General features: G+C 50.0%; 1 long non-coding RNA gene across 1 annotated transcript in view; it reads right to left on the reverse strand.

Moving 5' to 3' along the window:
* LOC142485382 (uncharacterized) overlaps nt 1–24,207 on the reverse strand; it is a 33,521-nt gene extending 9,314 nt beyond the window's left edge. The window contains exons 1-2 of the long non-coding RNA XR_012798431.1: nt 24,113–24,207; nt 14,354–14,444 (exon numbers count right to left, since the gene is read on the reverse strand). This is a non-coding gene — a long non-coding RNA (uncharacterized LOC142485382). The remainder of the gene's footprint in view (nt 1–14,353; nt 14,445–24,112) is intronic.
* Nucleotides 24,208–24,453: the final 246 nt, after the last annotated feature.

Here is a 24,453-nt window from a genome sequence, read left to right on the forward strand (position 1 = left end):
TTATTTTTACCTTTTTAGATACCGTTTTGTGTAATAAAAGATATGAGTTCAGAGGGGCTTCCTGTTTGCACTAGTGTTTTGGCAGAAGTGTATATGTGACCCTATAAATCTCCCTCACACCCGGGCTTGGCAGCGTGACACTAGTGCAGCGTCCTGGGGAAGAATCACTGAGCTGTTAGCAATAGATACAACGGGTAGAAAAGACACTACACATAGGTTTGATTAAAGAGAGTATTTTATTTAAATAATTAATCTCTTTGCTGGGAGGGGCCTGCAGCACATTGCAGAGCGATATAGTAACACGCAGAGCAATGCACTGCAGGCCCCTCCGGCAGCAAAGGGGTGAAGACCAATGCAGGGTGTATAAAGATCTCACTGATAATTCATGCACAAAGGGCAGTTTGTTGCTGGGATCCAGAGGAAGGCGAAACATAACCCCTGCTGTGCAATGGGGGAAAAAATTCCTTCCTGACCCCATTAAATGGCGATCGGATGGTCCCTGGATCACTGCGCAGTGAGATCAGATGGAGCAGCACAGATCAGAGTTGTTATACACAGGGGCACACTCAGTATATAGAGATGCGGGTGATGGGGCCCTTGTGCCCCTGTGTATAACTCACCTGCTCCCCCATCCCCCTGCATATCTATCCCATTCACCCCTTTTCCTCCCGCATACCTCGCAGGGCCGACCGTCCATTAGGCGGTCGCCTAGCGCGCAGAGCTCCTAGGGGCGCATTAATAATCATTATTATTTTTTCCTCTTATTATTTCATTTATTTATATTTTTTTTAAAATTATTATTCTTTTTTTTATCCAGTATTTTGGCGCCCTTTTATTTTTATTTTGCGTCGCGCTGGGGTGCGGTCGCACCCCCTGCAGCCCCGATAGCTACGCCACTGTTTATTTTATTATTTTATTTATCTTATTATTTTTTATACAACTGGGGCACAAATTTTAAGTTTCGCCTCCGGCACATGAAACCCGTGCTCCGGCCCTGCTCCTTGTTCTCTCACCCTCTCACGCCCAATATCCCTATCTCCCTCTAGTACCTGCCCCTCCCTCAGCCTTCCTGATCTTATCTGCCTCTCCTGTGGTCAAACCAACTTCTCAGGGCCCCTAGAATACCCCTGTATCTACGCCCTGGCTCCTCTGCTACCTGCTCCTGGCTTCTTCTCCGCCTAAAAAAGGTGAAGCAGCAGATCTGTCCGCACCTCTCGTATTCTCCTACCTGCTCCCGGGGTCTTCTCCTCCGCCTAAAAAAGGTGAAGCAGCAGATCCGGCCACACCTGTCGTATGCTCCTTGGTCATCGTACACCACGTCTGCGTCATCGGCCGCCTTGTAGCCCACCTCATTGTTCCACTCTCGTACACTACCGACACGCTTTATTGCGCATCAATTTCCCGGCTTGCTAGTGGCCGCCCCTCGGCATGACGCGCGGTCACGCGTCTTCTGGAGCCTGCGCCCCCTGCACGCGCGTCCAGGGCTCCCCGAGGGATCGCGGGACGGCGGCAGAGATTCCGGGGGACCCGGCGGACCCGGCAGCGGGAGGGAGAGCGCCCCGATCGGAGGGCGCTCTTCCGCTGCTTCGGCGCGCGCCCGGGCTACTGCTGCGGCCAAGAACGGGCAAATGCTCGAATAAACTTGGCCGCAGCAGTATTCTCCTACCTGCTCCCGGGGTCTTCTCCGCCTAAAAAAGGTGAAGCAGCAGATCCGGCCACACCTGTCGTATGCTCCTTGGTCATCGTACACCACGTCTGCGTCATCGGCCGCCTTGTAGCCCACCTCATTGTTCCACTTGACGCCCGCTTTGTCGTATGCCTCGTCGTCCGCCTCGTAGCCCGCCTCGTCGTCTGGTGGCACAAAGGGCACCACCTTCGTGCGTGTCCTGATCTGCAGGAGACATGAAGTGTTTGTAACCAGGGACAGTGATACTCTGTATCGCAAGAGCTCCTGTGACACTTATACCCCATCCCCAATACCACGTTATACCGCCCTCCACAGGGCAAATACCCGTTATACCCACCTCCCCAGGCCCAGTACCCAGTTATACAACCCTCCCAAGGCCCAGTACCCTGTTACACGCCCCTCCCCAGGCCCAGTACTCGTTATACCCACCTCACCAGGCCCAGTACCCGTTATACCCACCTCACCAGGCCCAGTACCCATTATATACCCCACCCCAGAAGGTCATGTTTCTATTTATCAAAAATACATTGAGTTACCTCTGGTTTTCAAGCATGTCCTGGGGGAGTTATCACAGAGACACAGAAACGTCGCTGAGTTTGGGTTAGTAACTCCCTTAACCTCTCAGCAGTTGAATTCCCCATTAGGCGCTTAGCACGTTAAAAACAAGCGTTGCTATTTCTCTGCATGAAGTTGCAGGTAATTGGAAGAGTTACACAGTGACGGCTATTTCATCACTCACCTTCTTCCCCCGAAACGGTCTTTTCTGTCTTATTTCCGGCTTCACATCGGATATCCATATCCATTCTTGGCCTCTGATCTGTATGCAAGGCAATGCTTTAAGACAGGGTTGCACAACCTTTTCCCCCTGCTCCCCCCTCCACCTTCCCCACCTTGTCTCCGACGTTCTGATGTAACGACGTCATGTGATATCACGTTGCTATGGCAATGCCACATGATGTGACGCCACGTTGCTGTCGCCAGAAGCCGCCGGAGACAAGGAAAGGGAACTTACAGAGGCCTTGCGCGCGATCTCCGGCATTTAATTTAAATGCTGTGGGTAAGAGCGAGGGGCCTCTGTAAGCGCCGAGCCCCTCCTCCCAAGAAAATGTCGTGCCCCTCGATTTGCGCACCCCTGCTTTAAGAGATATTCTGGGACCCTCCAACTCCTCCATCGGACCCTTCCTCATATTGACTGACCTTGCAGTGCTCTGCACTGACTTGCACTGACCTGCTATGGTGCCTCTCAAAATACCATGCTAACTCATTCTGAACATACATGTGTCCTTTCTACATGTTACTCAGCTTGTATGGGCCACAGACAGCTTTCCCGGGGTCCAGGACTAGTTTCCACCGGAGATACTCACCCATGGGTCGGCGACTTTGCGAGAACCCACCCCCCCCAACCTGTTTTCTCTTGCACTGCCATAGACAACAACATTTTGGCCTGCTGGTCTTTCTCAGGTAAAGTGGCTAAACCCACTAAATCCAGCAAAGAAAGGCCAGCAGCCGAAACATTGTAGTCTGTGGCACAATAAATTATCTTTTTTTATTCAAATCCGTGTGCCCTTTCCCATCAATCATATTGTATCCATTGGACGAAATGCCGGTCTTCCCTGAGACTAAGGGGCACCGGTAAAAGTATCACTACTTATTGTTTTTTTTTGGTGTGCAGCAAATCCCCATCATTTTTGCGTTCTCTTGCTCTGCCCCAATCTGACACACCACCTTGCTCTCTCACCCCCCTCTTAGACTCCCCCGTCACCCTTTCCTTCCTCAAAGGATGTCCTTTAATCAGATCTTACCCAAATTGTCTCCATCTCCCTTGGAAATGTTCTTTCTTTAAGCTGTGCGGCTCCTCTTGATCCGAACTTTCTTAGCTGACCCCTTTAGGTTTCGGCTCCGAGGGTCTAAAAAATAAGCAACTCCGAAAAGATGTGAAATATGCGCACGGGTCCTAATGGGGCACTGAGGGGTAGACTTAAATACTAGTAAATATAATCTACTGTGCTAACAAATATAATCTATTAACTAACAAATATAACTTATTAAACTAAGAAATATAATTTATTAAACTAACAAATATAACTTATTAAACTAAGAAATATAACTTATTAAACTAAGAAATATAATTTATTAAACTAAGAAATATAACTTATTAAACTAAGAAATATAATTTATTAAACTAAGAAATATAACTTATTAAACTAAGAAATATAACTTATTAAACTTAGAAATATAATCTATTAAACTAAATAAATATCTATTAAACTAAATAAATATCTATTCAACTAAATAAATATAATCTATTTAAAAACAATACAATAAAAAGCTGGAGAAATGATACGTCAACCAAGCCACAGATGTGATGCCAATGAGCGTTGAACTCCTTGCAGATCCACTGTCAGCTGGTTGTGGCAGAAAGTGGTGACATACAGTAGAACAGAGTGGTTGAGCTGTAACCACGGCAGTCAGGTCAGAAATCAACACAATATTTTTTGAAATTTAGAATGAGAATGTTCTGTATGTCACATTCTGGGCTCAGACTCTGAGCCCTGTCACATGTTAGCAGCTTGTGATAATAGAAAGTATCCATATACTGGGATGTGATAAGAAACATGAAGGTCATTTTATAATGGGTCCCATAACCTGCTTTATATGAAGTATCATTTTACACTAATTAGTAGAGATGTTACATTTTGAAAAATAGCACTTCTGGCGGCATTGTTCATTTTCTCTACAAATGATAAATCAAAAAGTTGGATAAAACGTTATATGTGTGTGTGCGCGCGCAATATATATATAGAGGTATCAGTACCGTGTTAGCCGAGCTTCAATAATCAAAAAATAAATAGATGATACCGTTCTGTGGCTAACGAAATGCTTTTATTTGTGCGAGCTTTCGAGATACACTGATATCTTCTTCCGGCGATGTTACAATGAATGAAGCAAGCAAAAGGTATACTTAAAAAATGTGTCTCTTTGAATGTTATCTGTGCTGGTCCTTCCCCCGGTGTGGATGTGTTTTATGCCTAGAGGTGTCAAAAGGTTCCTTAAAGCAAGTGATGAAAGAGTGTGTATGTGTATCAGTGTGAATGAAAATGAATGGAGAGCCCACAGTATATACAGTGCTTTACAAAAGGTGTGTGTGGAGTGGGAGTGGATATAAATGGTGTGGGTGGGTGTGGAAATGTGACAGTTTGTAGCACAACTAAAAGTGTGTGGATACTTTGTGGTCCCTATTGATGTATAGGGATGTAAAAACAGTATTTGTATGTGTAAGAGACAGCTGTGTGTGCATACATATAGCACAGTATGTTAAATTACGCCGCATCAAGGTAAGGGGGGGGGGGCGCGAGCACCAGCAGAGGGAAGGCAGGGGGGCGAGCTGCAAAAGTTTGTGCTCCCCTGGTATAACCAATAAATAATATAGCTGATATAGCAATTTGGTTGTGGCTAGAGAGAGATTATAATGGCAGTGAGAATTAGTGGTCAGAATTAATAACAGTGCAATTACTAAAAAGTAGCTGTAATGAAATAATAATAAACACTATGCCTAAACACAATAAAAGTCCAGAAACCTAGCTCTAATAGCTATGTTATAACTCAATCATAAAAGGATCCAATTCGGGCGTCCTCTGGAGCCCTGGCAGCTCTCTTCAGGGAAACAACCACCTCCTCGATAGATATCTAAACAAAAAAAAGAAGAGAAAGCGCCCGCTCCATGTGTAAATTCGGTTTAACAATTTCATTTCCTGGACAAGAGAAAAATAGCAAACTCACAAACATCCGTTTGGTAAAAGCATTGTGTGAGACAGGCTCGGGCTCCGTGGTAATCCGGAAGTCACTCCGCAGCTCCAGACTTTGGACGATGACCGGGAAACTCGATAGGCTGCGCCCCTCGCAGTGTGGTCCTCCAGCAATCTGTGGTATGTTGTGGTTCCACTGTAAATCCGGTGTCTCGTCTTGGTCGCGTACCAACTTCCCTTCCGGCGTCAGGACGTATAGTGTGGCAATAGCAACGAGAAGAAAGTACTGAGGTGGGGTTGGATCCCCCTCGGTTATTTCTTGTTTTATTAATAAATAATTTACTATATTTTAATCTCTGGTGCGCATTGTGTGCATTTTTGTTCTTGTCTGCACAGTGCTTCAGATGCTGCATCTGAAAAAATACCGGTGGATCGGGATGTGAGGTAGGGAAGTGACGTCCGCGCCGGAACGTTATTGCCACGCCTCCAAATATTCATTGCCACGCCCCCAAATCGCGCCCGCTGCATACCCTGCAAAGCCATAAAAAAGCTCAGGCTTCAGCAAGTGTATTGCAGCGTGTGTGCCTTCCCTCCGTCTGAAATACTATAGACGCAGCCTTATCGACGCTTACTTAATAGGCCCCTGTGTCTCTCTCTCTCTCTGTGTCTCTCTCATTCTCTGTCTCTCTCTCATTCTCTGTCTCTCTCTCTCATCCCTGTATGATAGGTATGTTCCAACTCTATTTTTTGCTCTTCTTTTCCGTTTGAGAGGAGGGAGTCCCTCACCTCTTCAGCCACACACCAGGAACGCTGGATTGCTTTCAGACGCTCGGAGAGGCGGATACAGTCGTGGATTGCAGGCACTGATTTATCTGGTAAGTACCGCAAACATGCTTGAACAAGGGCCGTAGACATTTTATTTGATGGTTTAGATTATCATTGTCTGTGGTTGTTAGTTATTGGTATTAGAGTTTTTTGATGTTGTTACGAATCAAATACACTTTGAAGTAGTAATCCCCTCCGAACTGGGCATTCCTGGCCAATAATGCTCTGGCTGTAAGAGTTGAAGGGCCCAAGCAAAGCCCCCACCTCTATACACACTAACACTGCAGGGGCATCAGAGTGTCTTGTTGTTATGGCAACGGGGGGCGTCACGTGATGTCATTTGTTTAAAAAATTATTTTTTAAGGTGTCCCGGTTTTTAATTTTTTAAATCTGGTCACCCTATCCTCATGGAGTATTTAAGTGAAGTGGATTTATCGCAGCACCTGAAAGAGAAGAGACTACTTAAGATCAGCAGCGCAACGCAAGTGAAAAGGGGGGAGAAGGGAATATAGAGAAAGGAGGGTTAGAGGGGGGTGAGAGAAATTAGAGAGGGGGTTTGGGGAGGGGATATGATAAATATGCATAATATATATATGCATGCGAGTGACGTCATCTGGATGCGACGTGACCAGCGGGTCTGCGATCAGGACAACAGCTAGCGTGACGGCGACGTCTGAGCCCTGAAAGTACACTGTGAAGTCCCCAGATTGGGATCCAGCACGGAGGGAGAGACAAAGTTTCTATCAGCGCTGTTTGTTGGCCGCCCTGTCGTGAGTAGGATTCCCATTTTTACATCACCGGGTGGGATCTCCACAGTTCATGTTCCTCATGTCTATTTAGACAATTGTTTTATCTTTTATAGGTTTTTATTGTTAGTATTAAATAGCACCAGTTTTTTCAGTCAGTCTGTGTTATGTGAGTGTGTGTTTGTAAGTTGTTGTGGTCCTTTTTAGTTTGATTGTGTATACCAGTGTTGCACTATGATTTTTTTCTTTGTTTATTTCCACGTTATGAGACATCAATCAAGAATCATCTGATATTGATTGGGCACTAAGGACTGATCTGATATTTGATCTGTGATCCCCTTAGGTGGTGAATGGTAAATCTAGGCGCCAGTTATTTTGTGTTTTCTATGTGTTTATGTTGACCTGTATCGGTCATAGTTTCTAGGTAGCCTAGACCTTTAATATAGAGGCTTGTTTGTGTAATCACTTTAGTATTTATTTTTACTATATTGTTTTAAGCATTAGCGCTGTAAGCACTTATTTTCTTTATATTATCTAAGAGTTTGGGTTTTTATAGAATGCAAGTTAAAACCAAAGTATTACTTACCATAAAAAAATAATTAAAAAAAAGTATATTATGTTTAAGATGCTCAAGTTAACTCGATGTTTTTATATAGTAGTCACAGGATAAGGACATTTTCTTCAGGATGTAAGACGTACGACGTAAATGGCACATGCTGGAAATGTAGTGACAAGATCGTGCGATGTACAGACAAATGATCTCAGGTACCACAGTGCACCCCGAGCATATACACTATTAGACTCTGCATACCACAATTACCCCATAAGCAGAGTCAACGGCCAAAGATGTACATGGGCTTCAACCCAAGATAAAACCCTTCTTTTTTCTCTTTATTATTTTCATTTTTACCCGTCCACCCATTCCCACTGTTCTAAACCCAGTGAGCGAGGCGACACTAACTTTTTCACTCGCCAAGCTGCGGGAGACCAACAAGACTAACGAGATAAAAACACGAGCCTTATGTAGCCAGGTCCCCCCTGCCTGTCAGCACCCCCCTCACCTTGCTGGCGATCGCGGGTGCCGCCGAGTCCAATGGCGGCCCCGCCAGCCGATCGCAAGGGTGAGGGCGGTCAGGCTCCTGCTCGGGAGTTGCTGGGGACACGTGCGGCCGGTTACCAAGACCGCGATTGCGTTGCAGGGCTCCCGGCGCTCCCGAAGCCGGGTGGCGAGGGCGCCGCCATCTTCTTGTGGTTCGCGCATGCGCAGAGTAGACCTAGGTGCGGTGGCCAGCAGGAGAGCTCGCGCATGCGCAGGGATGAGCCCGCGAAACCCTAGCCTACCAGGGAAGGCTCTAGGCAGGGACTACGAGTCCCATGAGCCTCTGCGCACCCCACGTGATGCCAGGGAGCCAATAGGGCTTAGGATCTCCCTAGAGGGGGAGAATAAATACATTTCGCGCGCGGCAGAACGTCAGTTGGAGCTGGGAGCTAGGAGGGAGCAGGAAGGGTGTAGGGAGCAAGTAAAGCTCCTGCACCAGGTAGGTCCCCCATATCCCAGGTAGGCCCCAACTCACCACCAGGCTAGTGGGTAATTGATAAGGGATGGCCCTAGGTTAGGGACACTGCCCTTAGGTTCGTGAGGTGCCTTATTGTCCGGTCACAGCGGTCAGTGCTGTGAGGGCGGACAAGAGGGCATAGTGTCAGGTTGCAGTGCGTTGCAGCCAGGATTAGGAGAGGTTAGGTAGGAGTGAGTCAGAGGGGACCCGGGTGGGTACGGGAGAGGTAGTGGGGGTGCAGGGGGTCAGGGACCCACCTGCATAGGATAGGCGACCCCATAAGCCCCCAGGAGTTTTCCCCAAAAGCCATTCAAGGTTGCTGTGCTGTAGGGACGGCCTATAGTACAGCGAGTGTCACCGTAGTTCTTAAGAGTCAGTTAGGGACTCAGCGGACGCTGCACATCCGTGCAGCGAGTTGGGCGGAGGTTTTCATTGCGGCTGCAGCAATCATCCGAGTGGGATCGTCCTGGAGGTGGTTCCGGTGTTCTTCGGTCGTCGGATCCTTTGCAAAGCCAGTTGCAGATCCGAGCATGGGAGTGCTCGGCAGGTACTTTAGATCTACAAGTGCACCAACGGGCCCATTAGTTTCCTTAGTGACTGCGCAGTCACCCATATCCTCTCTCTGCAAGAGTGCGGGACATTGGGTGGGGAATTATTGGACACGGGGTAGGATCACCCGGTGTTGGGGGAAGCGTCCGGTGAGACGCCTTGGTTAGTGTCTCCTCTAGAGAGGGACACCTGTTATTCTGTTGATGGTATATGTGTCGTATGTTCTCAAGTAAAAGGTATTGGTTATCATACACACGGTGTGCGAGTATTTGTATGTGTCCTGCGAGGAACAATTCCTGCTCTGCTGGGAACCATCGCAGGTGGAGTCGCTGCACCGAGTACAGGGTTACTCTTAATATAATTGCACCGCACCAAGTACAGGATTACTCTTAATATAATTGCCCCAGGTTCCCCGTAGCGGAAGCTCAGCCCTCCTGTGAGCTTAACAGGTAAAGCACCACACCTGGTTACACTGTATGTTCTCCGCACCCACACTATAACTGCGATTGGGTGGGGGAATACCCGTTACATCTGGAGGCGCTGCTGAGATAAGACCTGGGGTGCCCTGTTCCATTTTTTTTTTGTCAAATTGTCCCACCATGTTTGTGAAGTCCGGACGCAAGGGCTTTGAGGCAAGATTTTAGCCCCCGCCGTGTGGTGGCCGTAGGAGGCCTTCCCGCAAATATATCAGATGTGGAGGTCTGTAATCATACTGTATGCGTAAAATCCCCGGGTGGCCGGAGTGCCACGGCGTAATTGAATGAGTAACCATTATATTGGTATACCCTTAGACACTTGTTTGCTACAATCATAACAAATTTAATACATAGCTGTAGTATTTCAAGGGATAAATGATTTTGGGACACCTATTCCACAAGCATAAAACCTTACATGAAACCCATTTGTATTTATCTGGGCCCAAAAGAGATTTGGGCATCAAACTGGCTGCTAAACTGAGAATGGGTGCCAATATTTACTCATTTGAATAAGTAGCTGCAGTGTTTCCATGGGTTAATCGCTTTGAGTCACCTATTTCACAGTGGTTATGCACAAAGGGAGATCCCCTATGTAACCCCTATCTTGCCTGCCCCCCAAAAAAAGAGTATGGGCATCAATAACAGTTGTTAAATTGGACACAGGTGCCTATTTTTTTTTTTTTTTTTTTAAACAATTTGAATAAGTGATTGTATTTTTCCAAGGGTTAAATGACTTTGGACCACCTACTGTACAGTGGCTATCGAAAGAAGGGGATCCCTTACATAAAACCTGTATTTAGCCGGGCCCAAAAAGGGTATTGGCATCAAAACATGTGCCGAACTGGTCACGTGTATCCGAGTTTCATACAGTAGCTCTAACTACACGTATATTAATATAACTGGTAAGCAATGCACATTTAATACAGAACAGATATGAATGATACTTTTAGTAAGCAAAGAGAGTACGAAGTACTGTAAAAATAATCATTTCTTGAAAGCCTTTTAAACACGTAGGTGAACCATAAATTGATGCAGTATTATGCTTTGACTTTACAGACATATTATAAATTAAAACAGCAAAATACATAAGTTCCTTTTAAAGTTTTCATAAATTCAAATAATTACACATAGGTACCCTGTGTTGATATAAACTGGGGAAAAAACATAACTGCCTGACCCAGTACATTTGTGGATAAACAGTAGAATGTAAAATACTGTACATGGGCAAAAGTGACTTGCTCTTGGAAACCTGCAGATAATTACAGCCATCTGTTCTGATGGCCAAATCATTTTGGAGCCAGGCAAAATTGATGGTGGGCTTTAAATAGAGGACCAATTTCTACACTATAAAGAACCCTTGTGAAATATGTAGGCAAAAGTCATTTCATCCTTGAAATACTACAGCTGCTTCTTGAAATTATTTAAAATTGGCATCTGAGACTAGTTTGCCACCTGTTTTGGTCCCCAAACCTTTTTTGGCTAAATACAAGCTTTATGCAAAGGCTCCAACTCTGTCAATATCTACTGTGATATAGGTGGCCCAAAAGCTTTTATCCCTTCAAATACTGAAACTACGTTATTCAAATTGTACCTGTTTTGATGCACAAATATTGTTTGGGATGGGTTAGTGCAACTAGGTGTGACACAGGAATTCATCTTCTGTTGATAAACACAGTGGGATGTGACCCACATTCATTTAACCTTTAAAATACTGCAACTACTTATTCAAATGGATAAATACTGTTACCCGTACCCAGGGTGGCACCTGTTTTGATGCCCAAATTCCTTTTGGGGCAGACGATATGCAAATGGGTTTTATGTAAGGGACTGGGAAATAGGTGGCTCAAAGTCATTTTAGTTTGCACTGTAACTAGGCATTAAAGTCATAACCTTTTCATTCTCCCATATCTTATGATGTCATATAACACCAAAGATGTATTTATATATGGAAACAACATAATTATTGTTGAACGCCATTTAAAAATAAGCCTGTGTTTGCCGTACCTGCTATTAGTGCATTCACCTTTTTTGTATACTCTGAGGTAGATAAATACTAAAGATGCATCATTTGCATGTTACTTCCCAGAATCCCTGGCTGCAGTGGAAGCACTGTAGGCTAAAAGATAATGGTGAAAATCAGGGTTGCAGACCTGTCTAAGGCTGCGGTCCCAGTGACTGCCACAGCGCACGCCACGGTGTGCACTGTGCGCACAAGCACCGGCCCCCCAGTCACTCAGGGCCGAGTACATGCGTTGGCGCACACTCAGCAGCCGCGCTGTACTGCAGGATTCCACACATTCAAAAAAATTGTGTGTGGAACTTGCGACGGAGCCGTGGCCACGCCCCCGCTGGCGGTTCAGCAAATGAGGGCGAACCAGCTGCGTGAGGTCATAGCCACGCCCCCGCAAAAACCCGACCACGCCTCCTCCCGTCGCATCCTCTCCCTCTCTCCTGAAGACCGCAGATCGCGGTTAGTGCTGTGCACGCGCCGCCACCCCGCCGGGCGCGCGTGTCACAGTGTTGACTGGGACCGCAGCCTGAGACATGTGAATGTGCTCACAAATTATATTTTTATTAACTGCATTACCAAACTTTTGCCATGTATGATGAAAGAGATCTGTAAATAACATTATTTTTATATATTTATTTGCATACATCTACAATCACCTCCACAGGCAGAGACCATCTAAATTACTATATGCACCAGAAAATAATCTTAATATATAAATTCGAAAGGTTAGTGCTAGATGCGGTGAATCTGATTGGTCCGTGGCCACCCCGACTCTCATTGGCCAAGAGGTACGCCCCACTGTGACACACACATAGACACTATGTCCGCCCTCCCATAGTCAGCCTCCCACATGACTTTCATTGGCCAAAAGGTACAGTGACATCACTGACACACACCTACTTCACTCTCATACACTTGCACTGACACCATACACCCAGAGAACCCCTGCGGAGTCCTTGTTAAGTTTACATCTCACACTCTCACCCCTGTCTACACACACACACACACACACACACACACACACACACACACACACACACACACACACACACACACACACACACACACACACACACACACACACACACACACACACACACACAGTCACCCCTATGTACAGAGGCGACCAACTTTATTCTAACTCGGCTAGTTCCGCAAATTTCAGAATATCCCGGTGATGTTCGGTTTTGTATCGTTTTCGCCCGGAGTGTATTGCGTTATTTTCCCGGCTGTGATTTAAGCATTTTATTCCCGCTGGCTGCAATACTGCAATGCCGTGTAAAAACACATGGGGGCGTTTGCGAGCTGTTGTCTTTGAAGCCGTCCCCTATAACCCCTAACATACAGTACATCAATGAAAACCTGTCACATGGTACTAGAGCCAATCAGAGTAGGGATGGAGTTCCCACGCTCTGATTGGCTCTAGTACCATGTGACAGGTTTTCATTGACGTCACATCCTTTCTCCCCCAAGCCTCTGTCACATGGTATACTAGAGCCAATCAGAGTAGGTATGGAGTTCCCACGCTCTGATTGGCTACCGTACTGGGTGCTGAGCTCAAGGACTGACTCCAGAAAGGAGAATAACAGCAGCACTTCCAACAAAGAGGGACAAGTGCCTATCTGGGTGCCCCCTTCACATAACCCCCCTGCACCTCACATCGCCCCCTGCACCTCACATCACCCCCCCTTGCACATCAACCCCCCTTCCCTTGCACATCACCCCCCCCCTTGAACATCAACCCCCCCTTGCACATCAACCCCCCCTTCCCTTGCACATCAACCCCCCCTTCCCTTGCACATCAACCCCCCCTTCCCTTGCACAACACCCTCCCCCTTGCACATCAACCACCCCCCTTGCACATCAACGCCTCCTTCCCTTGCACAACACCCTCCCCCTTGCACATCAACCACCCCCCTTGCACATCAACGCCTCCTTCCCTTGCACATCAACCCCCCTTCCCTTGTACATCAACCCCCCCTCCCTTCCTTGCACATATCCCCCTGCACATAACATCACCTCCTCGCCTCCGATCACGGCGGGACTGGCCGCGCTCGCAAGCAGTGGGCACCGGAAAAGTGCCGCACTTGAGAGCGGGCTCGGCTCCCCCGGGGAGGAAGGGGAGAGCGGGCTTGGCTCGCGGGGGGAGGGAGAGCGGGCTCGGCTCGCGGGGGGAAGAGGGAGAGCGGGCTCGGCTCGCGGGGGCAGATAGAGCGGGCTCGGCTCGCGGGGGCAGGGAGAGGGGGCTCAGGAGGAGGAAAGCAGCCGCCGCCGTGGGCCGTGTGATGTGCAGGCCTGCCCTATATCCATACCTCTCCAATCCCCGCCACTGCTCAGTGTTCAATGGGGGAGGTTGACGTCGGCGGAGTGACGTTGACGTCGGCGGCATGACATTGACGTCGGTGACAGATTAGCCCTGCCTGCCGACACGCCCACAACCCGCCTCCCAAGCGCGCTTGCTATCTCCTCTGCCAGGACAGCAAAAAGCTCCTGGTAGAGCGAGCGGCAGCAAGCAACAGCGAACAGCAGCACAAAAGTGCTTACTATGTCCCAGGCCTCATACATCCAGTAGCGCAAGCACGCTGCCTAGGGGTCACACTCGACTCCTCTCTCACATTCTCCTCTCACATTCAAAACGTATCTAAAACCTGTCGCTTTTTCCTCCACAATATTACAAAGATACGCCCTTTCCTCTGTTGCTCAACTGCTAAAACTCTGACACAGGCCCTTATTTTTCAATCCGGCCAGGGATCTTACCTGATCCGCAGTCCCTCAATGTACTATACTGGAGGGGAGGTGTTCTCTACCTGTCTTCCGATGTCTCCCGTGTGAAACTTGAGAGTCAGATCTGGAAGAAAGCAGTGTAGGTTATTTCGGTGTATGTATATGACAGTTAAGATAAGATAAAACAGAGAGAGAGTGGGTGAGGGTGACAGGGAGAGAGAGGGGGTGAGAGAGAGAGGGGGGAGAGAGAGAGAGAGATGGGGGGAGAGAGAGAGAGGGGGGAGAGAGAGAGGGGGGGGAGAGAGAGAGAGGGGAGAGGGAAGGGGAAGAGACAGAGGGGGGAAGAGAGAGAGGGGGGGAGAGGTGGGGAGAGAGAGAGAGGGGGGAGAGAGAGGGGAGAGGGAAGGGGAAGAGACAGAGGGGGGAAGAGAGAGAGAGGGGGGGAGAGAGAGGGAGGGGGGGAGAGAGGGAGGGAGGGGGGAGAGAGGTGGGGGAGAGAGAGAGGTGGGGGAGAGAGAGAGGTGGGGGAGAGAGAGAGGTGGGGGAGAGAGAGAGGTGGGGGAGAGAGAGAGGTGGGGGAGAGAGAGAGGTGGGGGAGAGAGAGAGAGGTGGGGGAGAGAGAGAGAGGTGGGGGAGAGAGAGAGAGGTGGGGGAGAGAGAGAGAGGTGGGGGAGAGAGAGAGAGGTGGGGGAGAGAGAGAGAGGTGGGGGAGAGAGAGAGAGGTGGGGGAGAGAGAGAGAGGTGGGGGAGAGAGAGAGAGGTGGGGGAGAGAGAGAGAGGTGGGGGAGAGAGAGAGAGGTGGGGGAGAGAGAGAGAGGTGGGGGAGAGAGAGAGAGGTGGGGGAGAGAGAGAGAGGTGGGGGAGAGAGAGAGGTGGGGGAGAGAGAGGTGGGGGAGAGAGAGAGGTGGGGGGAGAGAGAGGTGGGGGAGAGAGAGAGGGGAGAGACGGGGGGAGAGAGAGAGGGGAGAGAGAGACGGGGAGAGAGAGACAGGAAGGAGAGGGTGGAGAGAGAGGGGGGGAGAGAGAGGGGGTGGAGAGAGGGGGGGAAAGAGGGGGAGAGAGAGAGAGTGGGGGGAGGGAGAGAGGGGAGAGAGAGTGGGGGAGAGAGAGAGAGTGGGGGAAAGAGAGAGTATGGGAGTGAGAGGGAGGGGGGGAGAGAGAGGTGGGGGAGAGAGAGAGGTGGGGGAGAGAGAGAGGTGGGGGAGAGAGAGGTGGGGGAGAGAGAGAGGTGGGGGAGAGAGAGAGGTGGGGGGAGAGAGAGAGGGGAGAGAGAGAGGGGAGAGAGAGAGGGGAGAGAGAGAGGTGGGGGGAGAGACGGGGTGAGAGAGAGAGAGAGGGGAGAGGGAAGGGGAAGAGACAGGGGGGAAGAGAGAGAGGGGGGGGAGAGAGAGGGAGGGGGAGAGAGAGAGGTGGGGGAAGAGAGAGGTGGGGGGAGAGAGAGGGGAGAGAGAGAGGTGGGGGGAGAGAGAGAGGGGGAGAGAGACAGGGGGGAGAGGGGGGAGAGAGGGGGGAAAGAGGGGGAAAGAGGGGGAGAGAGAGAGTGGGGGGAGGGAGAGAGGGGGGAGAGAAGGGGGGAGAGAGAGAGGGGGGGAGAGAGAGAGAGTGGGGGAGAGAGAGAGAGTGGGGGAGAGAAAGAGAGAGAGAGAGTGGGGGAAAGAGAGAGTATGGGAGAGAGAGAGAGTGGGGGAGAGAGAGTGAGTGGGAGGAGAGAGAGTGGGGGGGAGAGAAAGAGATCGAATGGGGGAGAGAGAGTGTGGGGGAGAGAGTGGCTGTGTGGCTGTGTGTGTATCAGTTGCTGTGTGTATCATATCAGTGGCTGTGTGTGTGTGTGTGTGTGTGTATTGTGGCTGTGTGTGTGTGTATCAGTGGCTGTGTGTGCCTGTGTGTGTATCAGCCACTGATACACACACACACAGCCACTGATACACACACACACAGCCACTGATACACACACAGCCACTGATACACACACACACAGACACTGATACACACACACACAGACACTGATACACACACACACAGCCACTGATACACACACAGTCACTGACACACACACACACACAGCCACTGACACACACACACAGCCACCGATACACATACACAGCCACCGATACCCACACAGCCACCGATACCCACACAGCCACCGTTACCCACACAGCCACCGATACACACACACAGCCACCGATACACACACAGCCACCGATACACACACACACACAGCCACTGATACACACACAGCCACTGATACACACACATACAGCCACCGATACATACACACACAGCCACTGATACACACACACAGCCACCGATACACACACATACAGCCACCGATACATACACACACAGCCACTGATACACACACAAAGCCACCGATACACACACACACACTCCCCCCAATACAAAAACACACTCTCCCCAATACACACACAAAGTGGAGTACGGTCAGAGTCAGCGACGGATGTGAGTGTACAAGAAAAAACAAAAAATAATAATGCGCCAAATGGGATGTTACTACGAATATGGGCAATAAGCAAGATTGACAATAAAATATATATAAAAATAAAAAACAAAAAACAAAAAAACATGTGACATGAACCAGTCCGGTGCGTATAGGGTATTGCTGAAAAGAATATATATATGAGTGAGACAAACACAACCCAATGAATGGTGCAGCTTCTTTAAAACAGGGAACCCCCAGTCCCTGATATATACGTGGCAACAAAGAAGAAAAAAGTTAGAAGCGCAGTCAGTACGGGGTTGTGGTCAAACTCTATATCTTTATTAATATATCTTGTCCCAGGGATAAACCTCTAGGACAACAACAACATGAGAATTAATACATTGATAATAATAGTAAAAACTGTGCAGATGAAGCTGTTTGTGCAATTGCACTTGATGGGTCTCCAAGGGGTTAAAAACGGGAGTAGCCCGATAGTAAGTCTCAGTCCTGCAATCTGTGCACTGCCCGGGCAGGTTTAGGTAAAATAGGGGGTACCCCAGGGTTGAGACAATGCTCAAAATGCTCACCCTTGATCCACTTTGGTCCGTTGGTGTCCAGTAGTGTTCTTTGGTCCCGAAATCTGCTCCGTAGCAAGCTGCTCAGATGCGCTGGTGCGCACGATAGCAGACAGCCCTCCGGGTGTCCGGGTCTGATGTCACTTCCGGCTGTGACGCACAGACCCTTCCCGGTAGTCTCTGGGCTTCGTCTATCAGCTCTCCTCCTCCTGCTAGTTGCCGATCACCAGGCAAACAGGTTTTGATCAGCTGGAGCCCAGCGTGTGGTGTTAACAGCTCTACTCCACTGCACTGTATGGAAGCAACACCCTATTGCTCCTCCTCCTACGCGTTTCACCAAAAGGCTTCGTCAGGGATATCAATGCACCAGTGCCATATTAATTTATAGCCAAGTTAATTGCAATGGCTCAATTAGTGTGATAATGAACTTCCATATTGGTTCATTAAACCTATTTTCTTAATGGACTGGTGCTATTGATACAAATGACTGGTTCATGTCACAAACAAAGAAAAAAACAATACTTAAACAAAAAACATGATATAAAAAAGATTAATTACAATATAGGATAAATTAAAAATATTTTAAAATTTTTAAAAATGTAATAAAATATGAATTAAAAATACATTCTTTTATGAATTTTTCGGTGTTTGTCATTATTAAACAAATGGATTCATCAATATGTATTATAATAATTTAGCTATACAGTTAAAACACCTTATATAACCCACAGATATATATAATTGAATAACTGACTGACTTGATTACAAAAAAATCAATACATGAAATAGATAATATATTAAACACTCATAAATAGAATTTAAAACATTTAAAATCAGATAAAGAATAGAGATCATTTAAATCTCAATAGATAAATGGTTTATGAGACAGATAACAATTACTGAAAAGCTAAAAGATCCAGTTCTTCATTCAGACCCACTGGACTCATTGTTTGTAATTTGAAAATCCAGTAGGTCTCCTGTTTTCTAAGTTTTAAAAGCCTGTCACCCCTCATGGTTGTATGGCTAATGTGTTCAATACCGACAATGGATTATCCTCCTATATCTTTATTGTGGGCTGTTAAAAAATGACGTGAAACCCCATGTCCAAGGAAGCCTCTTAAGATGTTTCTCCTATGTTCAGTAAAGCGTTCCTTTAAACTTCTCTTGAACAATCATATAAAAACCCCAGTGACTCAGGGAGGAATGTAGCTGCCCCACAAAAATCTAAAAGTAGGGAAATTGAGAAACCCAATCATAACTTCTAACTTTTTTCTTCTTTGTTGCGACGGATGTGAGTGACTGGAGGGGGGCGGGAGAGAGAGGAAAGGCCGACGATCCGAGCAGGCGGCTCCCCACCTCCCCATGCACCTATCTCCCGCACCAAGGGGACCGGGGGCAAAGGGAGTGCAGGGGGGTGGGGGGCAAAGGAAGCACTAGGGGGGGCAAAGGGAGCGCCAGGTGGGGCAAAGGGAGCACCAGGGGGGCAAGGAGGGCAAAGGGAGAGTCAGGGGGGCAAAGGGAGCGTCAGGGGGGCAAGGAGGGCAAAGGGAACACCAGGGGGGCAAAGGGAGAGCCAGGGGGGCAAGGAGGGCAAAGGGAGAGCCAGGGGGGCAAAGGGAGAGTCAGGGGGGCAAGGAGGGCAAAGGGAACACCAGGGGGGCAAAGGGAGAGCCAGGGGGGCAAGGAGGGCAAAGGGAGAGCCAGGGGGGCAAAGGGAGCGTCAGGGGGGCAAGGAGGGCAAAGGGAACACCAGGGGGGCAAAGGGAGAGACAGGGGGGCAAGTGGAGAGCCAGGGGGGGGGGACAAATGGAGTGCCAGGTGGGGCAAAGGGAGCACCAGGGGGGGCAAAGGGAGCGCCAGGAGCACCAGGGAGGGGCAAAGGGAGCACCAGGGGGGCAAGGCGAGCGCCAAGGGGGCAAAGGGAGCACCAAGGGGGCAAAGGGAGCGCCAGGGGTGATACCCACACAGCCACCGATACCCACACAGCCACCGATACACACACACAGCCACCGATACACACACACACAGCCACCGATACACACACAGCCACCGATACACACACACAGCCACCGATACACACACAGCCACCGATACACACACACACAGCCACCGATACACACACACACAGCCACCGATACACACACACACAGCCACCGATACACACACACAGCCACCGATACACACACAGCCACCGATACACACACAGCCACCGATACACACACACACAGCCACCGATACACACACACACAGCCACCGATACACACACACACAGCCACCGATACACACACACACAGCCACCGATACACACACACAGCCACCGATACACACACACAGCCACCGATACACACACAGCCACCGATACACACACAGCCACCGATACACACACACAGCCACCGATACACACACACAGCCACCGATACACACACAGCCACCGATACACACACAGCCACCGATACACACACAGCCACTGCACAGCAAAGGAATAGCCCGCGATCGCAAGTGTAGCCAGGTCCCCTGTCAGGGCTCAGAGCCCCTTCGGGTACTCACAGGGCAGTCAGCCCCCAGGGTGCACAGGGACAGAGTCACATGTCCCAAGGGAGCCAATAGGGCGGCAGCATGTCCCTGCAGGGAGATGGATACATTTCGCGGGCTGGCAGTTGGTGACAGTTGGTGACCGGAGCAGCTAAGGGAAGGAGGTCGGGTGCGGGAGTCAGTGACTCCCTGCACTAGGCCAGCAGCCCCCCAGGCCCCAGATAGCCCTGAGTCACCAGTAGCTGAGTGCTATAGGGACAGGCCCTAGGTTAGGGACCCTGCCCCATTAGCTGTTTGATAGGGACACAGCGGACGCTGCGTTTCCTGCGGAGAGACTTGGGCTCAAGTCTCCGCCATTAAAGAGAGCTGGACTATCTTCAGGGTGGGATCTCCCCTGACGGATCACCACGCGGGTGGATCCTGGATGTCGTGTGGGAGCTCGTCTGATCCTTTGTGAAGCCATTGCAGGCCCGAGCACGGGAGCGCTCGGCAGGTAACCAGTAACAACAAGTGCACCAACAGAGTCCTCACACGGGACTAGTGGCTGCGCAGTCACACACACACCCATATCATTTAAAGGGACACACTGTGTGGGGTCACTGGGTATCACGGGGCGGGATCACCCGGTGGGAGGAGGTTGCGTCCTGCGAGACGCCGTAGTAGTGTCGCCTCTAGAGAGGGACACCTGTTATTATATGCAAGTTCCTTCTATGCCCACAAGTAAAGTTATTGGTTGTAATATATATGCTGTTGTGTGATATATATATATATATATATATATATTGTCCTGCGATCACCCGGTGGGAGGAGGCCCGAGCAAATAATTATTTATTATTTTGTCCGAATTTGGGCTAGTATTACTCAGTCAAATGTATATCTTAGGGAGCTTCAGACAAACCCGACTATCCCTGTCAGGCCCCAAACCGCGCCCCTGCACTCTTTCCTAAATCTGTCTCAGCGTCTCCCCTCCTGAAACCCCTCTCCTGGCTCCTGTCACACCCCGCACCTCACACCCAATCCTCCTCCTCCTCCTCACTTTTACAGCTTTACCCCACTCTGCCCCTCCTCACATCCCAGCCCTAATTTCTTCCTATGCTCCCTCCCGACCCGTGCGTTGTACCCCCTTTGTATGTAAAGCCCTCTCCCGCCTTAACCCTTTCTCACTGGCTGCCCCACACTCTGGGATGACCTTTAAGAGCCACCTTAAGGCACACCGGCTGAGAGAAGCCTATGAGTAGCCGCGCCGTGGCTAATACTATACACACGATACATGAAGCTCGGCGGCCCCCTGCAGACGCACTTACCACAGCGCCCTCCTACTGTCTCTGTACCTTCTTCCTAACAATTAGAGTGTAAGCTCCTCGGAGCAGGGACGCTTCCGCAATGTAACTTTCTGTCTGAAGCGCTTATTCCCATGATCTGTTATTTGTATGTCGCCCCCTGTAAGCAGAACGGGCGACTTATCCTTCTACTACTGGGGTAAGCCCTGGTAAGGGCAGGCGCCAGTAGTGACCATGGGGTTTCCCCCCTCACCAAGCCCCGCCTCTGTGATAGAGGCGGGCCCCTGGCCCTGTGCAGGCCTAGACAGAGAGGAGGTCCTGCTGACATCACAGGGGGCGGGGCTGTGTCTGTTTAGTGGGCTGTCCCGTGGCTGTGTGTGGGAGAGAGGTCTGAGTGCAGCTCGGGGAGAATACTATTTAATAAGAATAGATATGACACGGCCTTCTCCTGCCGGCTCCTCTTAGTTTTATTTCCCCTTCTGTTATCCATATTCTGTATGTCCGGCTACAGGAAGGGTCAGGAGACAGGGGGGACAGAGGCAGGAGAACCCCATCTGGCTCCGGCCTTGCCTGTCCCTACTAATACAAACATACAACCCCATACAACTATTTACCCTATTTCCTCGATTGTAAGACGCACCCTTGATTTAATAAAAAAAAAATCCCACTATATTAAATGTGCAGAATTTTTGTGTTTATTTTTTAACTAGCAGGGTCACATGACACTTCAATAACCAATGGGGAGAGAGAGGCAGACACAGAATGGGGAGCGACAGGCAGAATGGGGGGAGAGAAACTGGAGGGAAGGGGGGGAGGGAATGTGAGGGAAGGGGGGGGGGAATGTGAGGGAAGGGGGGGATGGAATGTGAGGGAAGGGGGGGATGGAATGTGAGGGAAGGGGGGGATGGAATGTGAGGGAAGGGGGGGAGGGAATGTGATGGAAGGGGGGGGTGGAATGTGAGGGAAGGGGGGGGTGGAATGTGAGGGAAGGGGGGGGTGGAATGTGATGGAAGGGGGGGAGGGAAGGGGGGATGGAATGTGATGGAAGGGGGGGAGAGAATGTGAGGGAAGGGGGGGATGGAATGTGAGGGAAGGGGGGGGATGGAATGTGAGGGAAGGGGGGGATGGAATGTGAGGGAAGGGGGGAGGGAAGGGGGGATGGAATGTGAGGGAAGGGGGGGAGAGAATGTGAGGGAAGGGGGGGGGGGTGGAATGTGAGGGAAGGGGGGGATGGAATGTGAGGGAAGGGGGTGGGTGGAATGTGAGGGAAGGGGGGAGGGAATGTGAGGGAAGGGGGGGGGAGGGAATGTGAGGGAAGGGGGGAGAGAATGTGAGGGAAGGGGGGGGAGAGAATGTGAGGGAAGGGGGGGAGAGAATGTGAGGGAAGGGGGGGGAGAGAATGTGAGGGAAGGGGGGGGGGGAGAGAATGGGAGGGATGGGGGGGGAGAGAATGGGGGGAGGGAGAGAATGGGGGGAGGGAGAGAATGGGGGGAGGGAGAGAATGGGGGGGAGGGAGAGAATGGGAGGGAGGGGGGGGGAGAGAATGGGAGGGAAGGGGGGGAGAGAATGGGAGGGAAGGGGGGGAAGGGGGGGGAGAGAATGGGAGGGAAGGGGGGGAGAGAATGGGAGGGAAGGGGGGGGAGAGAATGGGAGGAAGGGGGGGAGAGAATGGGAGGGAAGGGGGGGGAGAGAATGGGAGGGAAGGGGGGGAGAGAACGGGAGGGAGGGGGGGGGGAGGGAAGGGGGGGAGAGAATGGGAGGGAAGGGGGGGAGAGAATGGGAGGAAGGGGGAGGGAGAGAATGGGAAGGAAGGGGGGGAGAGAACGGGAGGGAGGGGGGGGGGAGGGAAGGGGGGGAGAGAATGGGAGGGAAGGGGGGGGAGAATGGGAGGGAAGGGGGAGAGATTGAAGGGATGGGGGAGAGAATGGGGGGGATGGGGGGGATGGGGGAGAGGATGGGGGGGAGGGGGCACACACAGACCAGAGAGAGACAGATATGGCAGGGGCAGTGGCAGTGTGGGGGGGATTTTTCTTAACCCCTTTGCTGTTAGAGCAGCCAGCATCAGATTTCAAAGCAGTGAGAGAGGGAGCATGAGAGAGCAGTAAGAACAGGACGGGCAGGAAGGTGTCCGGGATAAATAAACACACGAGCCATTTACATTTAGTGGCCCTTATTATGATGTTACCAAGTACCTTTTTATTCCTGTACTCATTGCTTTCCTTAAAGTAAAAAGAACATGTTCTAACAATCTCCTATCCTGCTTTTGCTAGCAGAGACACACACACACACACACACACACACACACACACACACACACACACACACACACACACACACACATACAGACACACACACACACACACACACACAGTGACAAACACATACAGAGACACACACAGACAGAGAGACACACACACACACACACACACACACACACACACAGTGACACACACACATACAGACACACACACATACAGACACACACACACACACAGTGACACACACACATACAGACACACACACATACAGACACACACACATACAGACACACACACACACACACACACAGTGACAAACACATACAGAGACACACACAGACAGAGAGACACACACACACACACACACACACACACACACACACAGAGAGACACACACACACACACACACACACACACACACACACAGTGACACACACACACACAGAGAGACACACACACACACACACACACACACACACACACACACACACACAGTGACACACACACACACACACACACAGAGACACAGAGAGAGAGACACACAAACACACACACACACACACACACACAGTGACACACACACACACACACACACACACACACACAGTGACACACACACACACACACACACACACACACACAATGACAAACACATACAGAGACACAGAGAGAGAGACACACAAACACATCCAGAAAGACACAGCTACCTCTGCACCTCCTGCATTTCACACGGGGATTCGGAGGGCGGGGGCTTCTGGGCAATGTTGATGTGCCCTGACAGACCTCTCCGATCCCTCTGCACCTCATGGGGAGGGGAGGGGAGGGGGGGGGAGGGGATGGGGGGAAGGGGAGGGGGAGAGAATGGGAGGGGAGGGGAGGGGGATGATCGCAGCCATGTGATGTTCATGCACACTGTGAATATCCTGGCCGGCATCTGCAGCAGCGCCCCCTAGCGGATTTTTTTTTAAATACATCGATTCTAAAACGCAGACCTATTTCAGCCTGTGAAAATAGGGGAAAAAAGTGCGTCCTAGAATCGAGGAAATAC

The sequence above is a fragment of the Ascaphus truei genome, unplaced genomic scaffold, assembly GCF_040206685.1.
Source record: "Ascaphus truei isolate aAscTru1 unplaced genomic scaffold, aAscTru1.hap1 HAP1_SCAFFOLD_577, whole genome shotgun sequence".
NCBI classification, from domain to species: Eukaryota; Metazoa; Chordata; class Amphibia; order Anura; family Ascaphidae; genus Ascaphus; species Ascaphus truei.